Source organism: Stenella coeruleoalba (genome assembly GCF_951394435.1).
Source record: "Stenella coeruleoalba genome assembly, chromosome: 7".
NCBI lineage: Eukaryota > Metazoa > Chordata > Mammalia > Artiodactyla > Delphinidae > Stenella > Stenella coeruleoalba.
This window is the reverse complement of record NC_137153.1, coordinates 91,584,931-91,600,304: the sequence shown is the minus strand read 5'-3', so window position 1 is coordinate 91,600,304 and position 15,374 is coordinate 91,584,931.

The window sequence follows — 15,374 nt, the reverse complement described above, 5'->3', positions numbered from 1 at the left end:
GGCTGGGTTCCAATTAAATTTATTTACCAAAACAGGCAGAGAGCCAGACTTGGCCCTAGGGACACAGTTTGTTGACCCCCTTGCTCTAGACCTTTCCTCTCGAACTCACAGTTAGTGCAAAACAAAGACTGAGGAGAGGGGCATAAATATTCCTGTCGCCTCCGCACGCACTGTCAGGTCCCTATTTTCCCAGATGAATCAGAGCTCAGGGTCCTTGTGTCTCCCTAGAACTGTTCTCTAAATAGCACAGTAGCCCCTCAGGCAAGCAGCGGAGAATCTCTCCTTTGTCTTGCTTATTAGTAACCCAGATTGTTCTTCCGAGTCAGTGAAGAAGTGGAGATGCAGAGAACACTTTCAGAGAAATCTTCTGTAATATGTGACTCAATCTCACTTCAAAGGGATCCTCTTCTGGCTCAGAGAAAGGCCTTCCTTCTAACCTGAAACACCACTTCTTTCTCAAAGGAAATTAAGTACCAGAGTGTCTTAGCCTGCCATCTTGTGGCAAATTGGAGTATTTCCAAAGGGAAATCCTTGGACCAAGACAAGGGCAACAAGATATTGAAAACAGTTCCCTTTAGCTCAGTTTCTGGAAAAGAATCCGAAAAGGAATACATATAAATATATATATACATACATATAACTAAATCACTCCTGTTCTGTACACTAGAAACTAACACAACATTGTAAATCAACTATACTTCAATTAAAAACAAAAAAGACAAGGGCAACGAGGTGACATGCCTGCTTCATAACAGCCACTCTGTAACATGTGCTAGACATGTGGCTATACAGGGAACCAAAAGAGCCACAGTCTCTTGTCCTCAAGGAGCTTACGGTCTGTAAGACAGCAGATAAATACTAATTTTTAAATTGCACAAACATATGTAAAATTACAACCAAGAAAAATGGTCTGAAGGAGCCTTACACAGGTGCTCTGAAAGTAAATAAAAGGGATTCGACCGAGGCAGGGAAGGTGGAGAAGCTTCCCTGAGGATGGGATGATTAACTCAAAGTGAGTAGGGATTTACCAGGCAAAAAAGTGAGGGAAGATGACTTCAGAGAAAGGGAACAGTGTCTGTAAAAGCTCTGTAGCAGGAGGAAAGCAGGGGGGGACTCTGGTCTGAGATAAGGCCAGGGAGGTAAAGAGGGGCCAGCTTGTGCAGGGCCTCCGAAACCATGAAAATGAGGGGGGTAGTTTTTTATCTTATAAGCAGAGTGAAACCATAAAATGGTTTTAAACAAGGAGGCATGACAAAATCAGATTTGCATTTCACAACGATTACACTGTGTTATCAGTCAGGGTCCAATCAGGAGACAGAAACTACACAGTAATTTGAAGAGGGAAAGTTTAATATCAGGAATTATTAACTATTTAACAGGAGGTCAGAGTAATGAGGGACTGGGCTGTAAGACAGGAAGAGAATTCTAAAAAATACAGGTGTAGCAGCTACAAGGAAGAGCCACACCCCAAGGGAGGGCCTCCCACTCCCAGGGCTGAGACCCAGACCTTGTTGGAGAGGGAACCTCTGTGGCTCCCTGGATGGCAGAGAAGCTGCAGAGCTGGAAACCCGTCACCATCCCCCTCTAGGGTGCCAAGGGAAGCCGTTCAAAGGGCAGGAACTCTCTGAAGGCACACTGCTATGAAGCCACCCAACGGGGGCACCACAAGAAGTTTCTGGCTGCTGGGTGCTCCTGGCCACTGTGCACTACAGGAGCTGGGCCCAGGATCCTGGGGCTGGAGAAGCCGTGCACACCGCGGAACCTGCAGAGTGCAGGACATCCCAAGGAGGAAAAAAACTCCTTCCTCCTACAGTGTCTCTCTAGTGCCCTCTACTGACAGAGTTTAGCATCACGCCAGCCCGCAAAGGAAAAATATTTAAAGGACCCAGCAGAGCAGGCAATGCAAGTGGATTTGAAGCTGAGAGGCTATAAATTGATAACCAGAACACATTGGCCTCCATGTGGTGAGCCTTCTAAAAGAGGAGCAAACAGACCAGTTAGGAGGTACTTAAGCAGTCCAGGAGAGAGAAGAGAAAGTGGGAATAATCTATAAGGTGCTGGACAAAATACACTTGCAAGTCCCCCATGGGCTACAGGAAAGACACCAAAAAAGCACAGTTTATGTCCTTGTGCTCAATGGACTTGCAGAAGTGCTGCCTCAGAAATCATGGCTAAGAGAACGAGGAGGGTCAGCTGGCAGGGGTCCCAGGACAAGAGATGGGCAGCACCAGCCATACTGAGGCAACTCTTTCTATACAAAAGGCACAGGAGTAGTATTGCTCCCAAGAGACAGATTTGCCAGGCTTAACAAACAATCAAAGCTGCACGCAATCCATGCAAACACTACCACAGCCGGGCTTGCAAGAGCAGGCCTTTTGGGTCTCATAAGTTACTAGAGAAGAGTGAGCATGACTTGCGACAAACCATCCACTCCCATTTTAAAAAAGCTTTTAAATGAGTGGTCTTTTTTAACAGCCAGCAAGCCTGACTTTCTGGTCTTTCATACAGATCTTGAATCTACCCACTGTATGAAGATCATCAGGGGGGCAGGGTCCGGGTGAGGGGGGTAAAGTGCCGCAGCTTGTCTGTAAGGAGTCACCCCCTCATTTTTCCAAACCATTAACATCGCCAAGGAGTAGAACTTGAGTACCAACTGGGAAGCGAAGGTTGAGGTAAATTTCTCAACAACTAAAGTTTACTAAGCACAAAGATAAACAACTGTGTATAATGGATCCTTCTGGGCGGTGAGACTGAGGATGGGGAGGGGAGTGGGGCAGTGATTTTTAAATAAACCCTTCTACGTGGTTTGATATTTTTTCAACCAGGCGTGAGAGGAAAGTGGAGAGAAGCTTTCCAGTGGATAAGAGAAAGTTGTTAGATTATGACATTGGACTGGAATTGTAATTACTCAAAGATTACTCTTGAGTAATTACTCTTGAGTCTGAAAGTGACCACAGGACTTCTTATCTGAGAGTGGCTAAAGAAGTTATAGGATACGCCTGAGCTAATCAGTGGGGAAAGAACAGTTTCCCTCTGCTGGCTCCCCTTTGATTCCAGCTCTCAACACAACTGCACCCCTAGCGTTGAGAAAGAATTATGTAGAATAAAGCTCTGCTTGTTCAGTGGAACTAGGATTTGGACACGTCTGAATTTAGGGGTAGCCTTGGTTCCTGAGATAGAGATCAGCAAGGTCTTTTATTCCGGGAAAGTTTTGCTTGCTTCTTGCAGTTCAATTTTGATAATGCTGCAGCATCAAACCCAAACTCTTCCTGTTTCGGAGGCGTGAATCGATATATCAGAATATTTTGAAGCATGAATCAGTCATGAAACAGACCATCCTGGTGCGTTTGCAAAGAAGGACTCAGCTAAAAACTTCTTGAATCCATCATCCTGCCCATAAAGAAAATATAAAAGGGCAAGAGTAAAGTTTGTAAGGGAATTGGAGGATTTCTTCAGAGAGCCTTGCTGATCCTCCAGAGGTGGTGGGTGTGAGAGCCCTGCCTTTCTAACTTCAAGCTTAGCAAGGGGACCTCTGCAAGACCACCCAAAGAGCTTACACTTCCGGAGTCCCAGTGGATCGCTGTCTACTCCCACCTGGGAAATCTGGAGAGCAGCGGTGCCTTCCACAGGTGGCTGGTTCTCTTTCTTGTGGTCTTTCAGAGGTTCCTCCTGCAATGCCTCTCCTCCAGCAAATCCCTGACTACACCCCACCACCCTCCGCAACTTCCGCATCTAATAGTACAGCTCTAGGCCCTCTGCTGAGGTCTCCTCACCTCTGAGCAATGCCCTTAAGGAGAGTTCTTTTCCAAGTGACGTCCACGCCAGCTCCCTACCACAGACCCACATGGTGCAGAGAAAACTCACTCATCATTGTCCTTCTCTCATTATAACAACGTGTTCATAATCTAATTCGACCCAGGGAAAGAAAGTGCACTTGTCTCACCCTCAAATCTTTGAATTAACAGCTTGGACACCAGCCATTAATAACAATTCAACGAGAGAATATTGGTACTTCGACTGCAAAGAGACCACACACACACACACACACACACACACAATTTAGATTTCTGGCTTGCATGGGTGGGGCTACAAAATATTCCACCTTATGTACATAACCATATTTTAATTAACAAATTCCCTATTTGTTAGACGGTTCGATTGCTACCAACTTATTTTATTAACGCAATTCCTGGAAACCAAAATGCCGAGTCACGTGGGACTCCAGGCAGGCGCAGAGCTGGGATTCTAACGCACCAGAAGAGAAACGCCATGCCCAGCAGGCCTCGGCGCTTGCGCACTGGAGCCGACCCTTCACTGTCGCGCTTGCCGCGCGCATGTATCACCCAGGCAGTGCTTTTTCACATCCATCTTCCCGGCTCCCGTAGGCCTCCTTCCAGAAATTCAGCTTTCACTCTTCCTGCTTCCTCTCTTCCTGCTTCCTAGAGGATCCCGTTTCCAGACGGTTAGGGGTGGCTTCTGAAACCGCCCAGTCCTGGAGAGCACGCCCCCTACGTCCTCCCCTAATGGAAGCGTGCGCTCACCATCCAATCTGGGGGACCGGGCGGGGCCCCGGGGAGGGAGGAACCCTATCAGAGTCGAGGCCCCGCCCCTTTCGCAGCACCTGTTGGGACAGGGGGCGTGGTATTGTACTGAAAGATTTGTGAGCGTTAAAGGAAGTACTAAAAGTTCCTGACGCTTATAGAGCATAAATAAGTTGTAGCTGTTGTTACTGCCTCCATGGCTACTCATTTTCCTTCCAGCGTCAGTAGTAGTTTATTTCCTCCTCTCCGAAGATTCCTCTTGCGCGCTCGATCATCTTTCACCTTCTCAAGAACTTTTAACCAGCTGTCACTCCTGTGGCCTTCACTTTCTAGTTTTCTAACTGGACCTTCTCCTTCAGCCCGTCTTCCCATCATTTATACACAAATATCCTGTTCTCTTAGCTCCTCACTGCTGTATCTACCTCTCCTTTGTCGCTCTTCCTGTCTATTGAAAACCAAAGTTACCCCGTCTGTCTCTTCTTCGTCCCTCCAAGCCCATCTACTTCACTGGAATCTGGCTGCTTCTACTCACGCCACTAAAACTGTCCTCAGCAAGGTCTTCAGTGGCCATATCATTAAATCCAAAGGACATTTCCGTGCTGCGTTCCCTACAGCACCTGACACATCTGCCTGTATTCGCTGTAAACTCCTTTGCTGCTCCCTCTGCTATCCATAGCGCTCACACTCCTGAGAGGTTTTCCTGCCCCTCTGATCACTCTTTATCTGCCACGGGTTTGTCTTCCTTGCCCTGCCTCCCTCTGCTGCTTCCCAGGTCACACTAGTCCTCTGTGTCACTTTCCACACTCCCATGGGTGAGCTGTCTCATGTCATTGTTTTGCTGTGCCAATGACTCCCAAATCCATACCTCTAGCCCACATCTTTCTTCTGAGCTTCAGACTCTTGGCTATCCCAAAGGAACTTCTGACTTAGCACCTCCAAAACGTATCTTTTCCAGAAAACCTGCTTCAACTTCACATCTTTTCCTGCGTTCCTCATCTCGGTGGATGGCATCATCTGCTGCCTCAAGCCGGGAATCGAGGCGCTACCTAGACTCCTCCCTCTCCTCCACGCCCAGTTGTGGATCAGTTTCCCTAGGAAACAGACGCTGAGACATATGTGCAAGTGGTTTGGGGGTATAGGAGTGCCTTCAGAAACAGCACCTGTGAGGGCTGAGGGAGGGAGGATCCGAGGAGGGAGTTGAACTGTTCACGGTAGCCTCAGCCAATCCTGTGGTGAGCTCTGGACCTGGAATGGCCCTTCAAAACTGTCCCAGACTTAGGCAAGGGGTGGAACACATATCCCCCAATCAACCTGTCACTGGATGTGGTGGGCTGCTCTCAGGAGGCAGTGTGACCTTAGGTGAGGTGGTCTCCTTGCTGAGGGTAATTCCTGTGGAGGGATTAGGCTGACTGCCATCAGCCATCAAAACTCCCAGCACCCTGGAGGAATGAATGCCCAGTCTTAAAGAGGGCACCTGGGCATCACACCACAGTACCCACTAGACCCCTCACACTCGAGTTAGTCATCAACCGTTTTACCTATTTCTGCACTTTAATATTCAAATCAGATCCCACCTCCTTCACACTACTCTCTTTACTATTCAAAAAAATATCTGAGAGTCTAAATGTATCAGGCACTCTGGCAAGGACAGAACGACGGGTCAAGCAGACACCATTCCAGCTTTTAAGATGCTTAAGGTCTAGTTGGGAAGCAAATAAATATATACTTTAAAACTGTAAGTGTTCTGAAGAAAAACTAAAAGTGCAGAATGCTATGATATCTTATAACAAGGGAGGCTTGCCCAGCCTGGGAGTGGGGTGGAGTCCGGGAAAGCTTCCCTGAAGAAGTGTCATTTGAGCTGGAATCGGAAAGATGAGTGGGCATTAATTAGCAGGTGTGTACTTGGTTGTTGGGGTGGGTAGGGTGGGAGAGATGTGGACTGGCTAAGGAGACTGCCTGTGCAAAGGTCCTGAGACAGGTGGAACAAGGTGTTGGAGGACCCACAAAAATGCCAGCACATCTCAGCATGTCTGGTATGCAGAAACTGAGGGGGAGTAGTAGTAAGAGATCATCTGAAGAGGCAGGCAGGAGCCAGGTCCCACAGAGCTAAATATTTGGATCTTTTTCCCTAAAAGTAATGAAAGCCACTGAACAATTTTAATATTTATGTAGTATAATGATATACCTTAGGCAGAATATTCAACTACCCCCAATCAATGCAGATAAAATGGATCATATAGATATACGAAATAGTTAAAATCTAAATTCTGCTAATCTTTTTTAAAATTTTAATTTATATATTTAGTTTTGGCTGCGTTGGGTCTTCGTTGCTGCACGCAGGCTTTCTCTAGTTGCGGCGAGCAGGGGCTAATCTTCGTTGTGGTGCACGGGCTTCTCATTGTGGCGGCTTCTCTTGTTGCAGAGCACAGGCTCTAGGCGCACGGGCTTCAGTAGTTGTGGCACACGGGCTCAGGAGTTGTGGCTCACGGGCTTCAGTAGTTGTGGCTCGTGGGCTCTAGAGCGCAGGCTCAGTAGTTGTGGCACATGGGCTTAGTCGCTCTGCGGCCTGTGGGATCTTCCCCGACCGGGGTTCGAACCCATGTTCCCCTGCGTTGGCAGGCGGATTCTTAACCACTGTGCCACCAGGGAAGCCCAATTCTGCTAATCTTCAGTACTGGGGGAAAAAAAAAAAAGTTTTTTAGTGCGGTACTATTATTACTACAATAGCCTGCTTCTCTACCTCTAATGGCTACTCATGGTTCCTCTGAAAAATAACACCTAGCTGCTACTGACTGCGTACTAAGTGCCAGCATGTTAAGTGCTTTGCATAAATTACCTGACTTAATAAAACACCTTTACAAAGTGGGTACAATTTAGAAACTGAGATACGGAGAGTGCAATTCGCCCAAGTTCTTACAGTCAGTATGTAAATGGCAGCGTAAGACATGAAGCCAGATGTCCAATTATAAAGCTAAAGCTCTTGACTGCTGCACTCAATACCCCATTTAAGCGTTGGGAACCACTTAACTGCACCTGACTTTGAGTATTTCCCCACTGCCCTCAACTCCTCCCATCATGCCCTGCTCGTGACCTCAGACCCCTTTTGTAAATCAGTGTCAACCTGACTCCCGGTCAGGTTTGGAACACACACACCCTTAGATACCACACAACAAACCACAGGCTAGAAGGGCACTCGTAGAACCAGAGCACTTTCTCCCAGTGATTCCACCCAGTGCTGACTTATTCTCCCTCTACCAGCCCATGATTTTCCTACCACAATCTTCTGGCAGCTAAACCTACCAGTTTTAACAAATACTTGTTAGAGGAATGCAAACTCACCAGAATATGATCCAAAGAAAAACAAGGAGGCAAGTCTACTGTAATCTTCTCCTAAGATTATTATGATTGTTTTATCATCCTGTTTGTGATTTTTACGTTAAAGCTCACCTTCTATTTCTAATCAAGAGCTGGAATGTTCCAATTTGCAGGCTTATAAACAATTGTGAAAATATCCACTAGATGTCAGCCTTGAGCTGCAATGGGGTTCCTGGGATGTGGCAAAGGACTAAACTATTAAGGAGAGCATAGAACGGAAAGTGTTTGGAGTTTGGATGATTTTTCCTTTGCACTGTGAACTAAGACAGGAACTCTAGTTAGCTTTTTTTGTTTTTTATTTTTGGCTGCATTGGGTCTTCGTTGCTGCACGCAGGCTTTTCTCTAGTTGTGGCGGGCAGGGGCTACTCTTCATTTCGGTGCACAGGCTTATTGCGGTGGCTTCTCTTGTTGTGGAGCACGTGCTTTAGGCACGCGGGCTTCAGTAGTTGTGGCAGGCGGGCTCAGTAGTTGTGGCTCGCGGGCTCTAGAGCGCAGGCTCAGTAGTTGTGGTGCACGGGCTTAGTTGCTCCGCGGCATGTGGGATCTTCCCGGACCAGTGCTCGAACCCGTGTCCCCTGCATTGGCAGGCGGATCTTAACCACTGCACCACCACCAGGGAAGTCCCTAGTTAGCTTTTTGTATGAACACAATGGTTTGACTTTTCAACAAGTATAAACAGATCAATAAATTACATCTTGTCACTCTGCTCAACAAGCTTAATATGCCCCCTTCTCCTTCAGAGTAAAAATCACACTCCTTACCACAGCCTATGTAACACCCCACTGGTCTCACTCTTCCATCCTCACCCACTTCAGCCACACTGTCCTCTGAACACACCTGAAATTCTTTTCCCAGAAATTCTTGCATTAGATTCAGGACACTGACTGTGGCCACCTTCTCAAGAGAGGCTTTCCTGGACACGCTTTGTAAAACAGCACCCATTGGGCACCACCCCACCCAAAATGTCCCACCTCCTTACCCTGACTTATTTTTTCCTAACACTTTTCACTGCCTAACATATTACATTTACTTACTCATCATTAGTTTCCCTCTGGAATGTTAGTTTAGCTCTCTTTGAAAGCAGGAACTTTTTGTCTTTTTCACTGCTTTTTTTCCCCAGAGCCTAGAAAAGTGCCAGGCTTATAGGAGATGCTCAATAAATACCAAATAAATAAATGACCTTAATTCAAAGATATTAAGAAAAGATGTCATACTTCAAAGAATCATTTGTTTTCATTCAGTAACTACTTAGTAAATACCTAATATAAAGAAAGCACTGAATTATGGGAGGTACAAGATAAGATATTATCTTATTGGTGGGAAATAGTCTCTTGCTCTTAACTCATAAAATCCCAATAAGCAGGCATGAACAATGTTTTAAGAGGCTTTACAAAAAGAATAATACGAATATGACAATCATGGCTGCACATTGTAAGAAACTACGGAACAACAAAAATGTGATGCATGCATTCATCTCTAGGCACTTCATTTACTACCCTACCTTAAAACAGAAGAGGGTTCAATTCTTAAACCCTTTGAAAATGTTTCTGCACAGTAGGGGCCTTTCTTTGTGGAAATCCCCTGCATTTGAAACCCATTTATTTTGCTTTGTCCTCAAGGACAATGGAGACCACCCATTTACCCTTATTCCTCAGCGTGTACTATTTCAAGGTGTTCCTGGCTTTGATCTTTAATTTGTAGCTGAGAGAGTTGTTTTTTTGCCCAGAAGACTCACGACTAAGTTTCATGATTTCCATGTCCATTCTCTGCATTCCTATATCGTCTGCCCCTGGGGAAAAAAATGTAATAATCATTGCCTTTTCGGCACAAAATTTTGAGAGAAAGTCAAGAAACATAATCCACCATATGTATCTGTGGCCTCCATCAAACCACAGGAGTAAATTCAGGCTCCTTTGGTCCCTATAACCAATGATTTAGTCTCTCTCCGGCCCCTCTACCCTCACAGATGCTGTCATTCTGGAGAGGAAAAACAAGGAGAGAGATGTTGAAGTAGATTATCACTGGAAGATGATTATTTAAGAATATGGGAGAATAACTAGTAAATCTTAAGTGATTTTACCCTCCAACACAGGTTTGCCTGTAACGTTGGTGATTTTTTATGTGAGACAGACGTATGAGTTTCAGGTAGAGAACATTTGGGTGCACTATCCTCATGCATCTATAACCTATGGTTTAACAGGATATTTTCTCTCCTCTTGAAGAAAATTTAGTCCTATTTCTTAACAGTTGACAAGCATACGAATGTTTCCCTCTGAAATCTTCTCCGTTGCTTTGAACCAGAGCCAAGCACATCCCGTGCATAATTCTGCTAATTTATTTCTTCTCCTTACAGAAACTTTCCAAATAAATGTGGCCACTTGAAAGGTACTAATACAATTAAAGTGAAAGACTCATTTCAATGGATTTTATTTTACCCTAAAACAACATATCTACATAACCACAGTCTGAGAATTTGAAACTTATTCAGATAAAAGGCCTAATGAGACTGATAAGTTGTGAATATTAGCCCATGAGATTATACGGGTAACTTGGCTGCTTTGTAATACTATGCTGTAGGCAAACTTTAGCCATTAAGTAATACCTTAATGGACTAACAGCAAGAGACTGAAGGAAACCCTCCAGACTGTGGTGCTCATTGTAGTTCTAAATTTAAGGTTAGAACAATATTTAGTGCTTCTCTTATCCTAAAGTGAATTGTATCAGGGAGGTCTGGAAACCAGACAGTGTTTAACAGAGAATTCTTGCCCTTACGAAGATGGTTAATAGACTGACCAGGAGAAAGTTCTTGAAATAAGAGCCCACGAAGAATTGTTCAGAAGAAAAGCTGAATTTACAAGTTAGCCAACTTCTTGACCCATTCCTTTCTTGAAAGATCTTTATCCACTGTTTCTTTCAAAGTCAAACTGCCAGAACTTTCTCATGAAAACCCACAATTTCACTTACCTGTGCTTCGTCTAACAAGTGTTTCTCCAGCCCTCTCCTTTGGTCTGGGACCTGTAGTATCTACTTGCCTGCCCTCCTCGTGGTCCTCAATTTAGTGTGTCCAAAATAGGCCTCAGTGGTAGTGGCTACCTTCCGTGGGCTAGGTTTAACTCTGCACATGAGGCGACAGTACAAGCCAGGCTATGGCTTCAAATCAGACCCTTCGTTCTGGGATGGTGGGTTTTCTGGGTCAGGAGCCCCAGCCTCCCTGCCTCCCATCTCCTTACTACCTGCCCACCTGAGCCAGGGGGCAGAGGGGGTCCCTCCATATCCCCTGCTCCCCCTGGCTGAGTATGTGAGGCTGGCCTGTGGGCTTCATTGCTAGCTGATAAAATGGACCCTGCTTCTGCTCCACAAACCTTGCTCTCTCTACTGCCACACAAAGTATGCAGGTCCCCAGGGACACAGCAGGGAGTCTCTCTCTCTCTCTCTCTCTCTCTCTCTCTCTCTCTCTCTCTCTCTCTCTCTCTCTCTCTCTCTCTCGTCTTAGGTCTAAGCCACATTCTCCAACAGAATCCACCAGATGCTCTGCATTTGGGGGAAGTATTAGACATTTGCCCAGCCAGTAATAAGATGACACCTTGGTCTCCATTTTGCTGGTGATCCTTAAACGAACTCTTCCATCAGCCAGAACCTTGGAAAAGAAGAAAAATGGGTTGCATCAAAGCCTATCTTGAACCCCCAATACATCTGTGATGCCATGACTCAGATCTCATGTGACAGACACCAAGGGATGAGGTTTGAAACCAAAGCACCCATGATGAGATCGAGGCTCTTACTGTAGCCCCAGCAGCCGAGTAGCTACATGAACCTGGGTGACTGGCCTTGGCCAAGGTACCAGGTTACAGCAGCTTTTACTGTAGTGTCAGCTGCAATACCAAGCACAGCTTTGGCTAGAACCCTTGGGAGCCAAACAACAGCTGAGATTATAAAAAGAGAAATAAACAAATCAAAAGCATCCATTCTAAGATCAAGGGCAGCTTTTCTTTGGACCATACAATGAGCAAGCAAAAATCTGGCCTTGAACAAAGATACTGATGGGAGAGAAGCTCTCACAATGGCCTTACATCTGAAAGGCAATGTTGCTTCCCAAGAACTTTGGAGTCCTGGTGGAGAGGGCAAGGCACTTGCTAGAACCAGGAAAGGATCACTCCAAACGAGGCTTTCTTCAAGCATGGGTGAGAGCCACAACGGCTAGATTAGGCAGACCTCAGTGTGGGAGCTTCTGGAGTATACGCATGGCTCCCCTTTGTTTCTCAGGTTATGCAAGGGACCGGCAACAAAGGCTGTCAGAGCAGAGAGTGAGAGGGGCAGCAGGAGAGTACTGTCTAAGAGTCCCCAGACAGGATACCACATTTCCTGTCTCAGTGAATGGCAGGACCACTCACCCAAGTCAGAAACCTGGCTATCATTTGATCCCTGTCACAAGCCACATCTAAGTTTATCCCATGCAGAGCTCTGTTAATGCTTGAGGTCAGGTGCTATTCTCATCTGGAAAAATGTAAGGGGCCTAGTAACTGGTCTCACTGCCCCTGCTGCTAACAGAACATCCTTCCACAAACATCAGTCATGGCACTCCACAGCTTTCGATCTCAAAGGCTCTCTATGGCCTTTGACATAAAACCCAAAACATCTTCATACAACCTCTCCAGCTGCATCCTGCCTTGAATTCTGTTATTTAGCTGACACTTGATTGGTCTTCAAATGCCAAGTGACGCACCATTTTCTCTAGCTTTCCCTGACACCCCCTCCTCAGCTGGTTAGACGCTCTTCCTCTATGCTCCCATCATCCTTTCTTAGACATGAGGCTCCAATCACATTATGCAGTGATGTTGGATTACATGTCTGTCTTCTCCACCAGAGGAAAAGCTCCTTAAGTGCAGGGTCCATATTTTTCATATCATGATACCTAATGATGCCTAGCACTTGGGAGGCTCCCAAGTGCTGGGGACCCAAAGATGAATAGAATAGAGTTCCTGCCCCTGAGCAGCACAGTCTAGTCTAGAAGACAATCACACAAATGAACTAAAATGTAATGATAAGTGGTATGACTGACATATAATCTAAATTCTGTATCAACATCTTCCATCTCTACAGTTCCGTGATATTATACACATCACTAGTCACGTTGCTGAATTTTGGCTTGACGGACTCCTAGAAACAGTGAGTCTGAGATCAGGGCTGGGAAAGGGGAAGGAAGAAAAGGGGAGAGGGGGAAGGGGAAGAAACAAGGACTATGTTCTATTCATCTTTGAATTCTCAGTGCCTCACACAGAATCTGGCAGATCAAAGGTGCCATGTATATTGACTCTATGGAATTAATCACACCCTTCTTAAGGGGTGGGAGGTAACCAAGCAAAGCTAAAAGAAGGAAATGGACATTATCACTGAACTTGAAACTCATCTCCCAAACCACAAGAGAGACCCAACGGCATGAGCAAAGGCATCAAGACGCAGAGCAGTCTAGGACGGCCCCTGACAAGCACAGCTGACTTTAGGAAGATGCCCAGAGTAAATTCAAAGCCTGAGGATGTTCTGCCACTCCAAGCTATTCTCTTGGGGATCCTTGGATGTCCTAAGAGACTCACAGTGAAGAGCTAGTTATCCTAGATCTCCTATCCACCCAAGAAATACACTGAAGGATTCTGACATGCTAAGGACAGCTATAAATCCTCAGAAATCACATAACTCAGAAGTGGTCACAAGAATGACACACAAAACTCAGCACTAATGCTTATTCATTTTTCATTCACTACAGACCAGATACTAGCATGCCCCAAATTCCAACAGAACTGAGGATGAGACCACAGTGGTCATTCTCCCTAGTCTTGACCCAGATATGCCACAGCAATTATTGGGGGATTGTAACCTATAATATTTTTAGTAGGGTTCAATAAAAGCTATAGAAAACATGTCTCAGAAGAAAAACAGGGCCAATAATTTCATGTTTGGGGACTGTAGAGTTAACAGTGATTCTGTGAAATATTTTACATAAATGACCCATGCTCTCTAGCTGATAGAATCACAGTGAACTTCAGACTGTTCTGAACCAAACCCTTATACGTACATGGAAGGTAAACAATAGAGTCAAAATGAAATACTGTAGTTTGGTTTGTATTTTTAATTTATGAAAACCCGTTCAAGGGAGTTTACACACACCACAAATATGCTCTCAACAAGCTGAATTTTCATGCTCCTCTTATCACTATTTACATTGGGCCCTTTTCTCTAACCTATGGCCCAGAACCAGGCCACCATAGACCCTGAGAGGAAAGCCTCTGGATCCATCATGTGCAGGAGACAGAGTTGCACTTTCCTCTTCTCGTCTGTCTATTCTATAGTAGAGCCTGAGAGTGGGCTCCATGCCCTGGGTGTCTATGGATGTCACATTGTTCTGCCTCACAGAAAGAAAAGGGGAGAAATCCTGCTAATGGTTTTATTTCAATAAACTGTTTAAAATCTAACATATAATTTCAAAAACACAGAAGAGTAAAATGAGGAGAAAATCTGTGTCGTCTGAAACTTTAAAAATAGAGAATGTTGACTATATTCCTTGCATTAAGTGAAGATGTATGATTCTGCAGCCTATAATAAAGACATTCTTTATGTCAAGAGAATGGGGTGAAAGGAGAAAAAAATCATGAATGTGGAATTGAGGAACGCTCTAAACATGGGGGGAAATGTTGAGAGACAGAAGTGACACGTAGGGGAAAATCCTAGTACCAAGAAAGCAGTGTAAGTTATAATGAACCTCTGGGAACATGAAATTGTTCAGAGTCTACCATGATGAAGAGCTGGCCAGGCTATAATGCCTTCTAAATCAAAATTCAAACGTACCTATGTGGGAAATGTTCCATAACATATCAAGTCTGCTTATATAATGGGTCAGTAAGCAAATGGACTTTACAAAAATTCCTTGACAGTGATATTTTGCTCAATTGTAGGACTGTGTAGGGCCAGAAAAAAAAAAGCATATAACTTCTTTACATTCTGCTTAACCTAGAAACATATCTATAGGGTTACTATATCAAATACATGCCATACTGTTTGCATTCATTATTAGTAAAAATATTTACAAAAAGGACACTGACATCAAACTTTGTAATAATGTCTTTTTTAAATTCAAATTTATTATGGCTTTAAGGAAATGTGTGATTAGGCATCCAAGCTCTTTCTAAACTCTAACATTTTAAAAATTATTCCTTTTAAAGTATTGTTCAAAGCTGTATACACTTTAGTTTTCAATAAAAAAAGATAATGAGATTAACAATTCATGATTTTATGTATTCACGCAGAGTGAAGAGGAAATGATGCTGAATCAAACTCCCAAACCCAAACAGCTGGGTAACTGAGTTAAATATTTTAAAGCTGATTCTGTGTGTGTGTGTGTGTGTGTGTGTGTGTGTGTGTGTACAATTTTTAATTACTAATTGAGCATCCAAAACTGACTGAAAG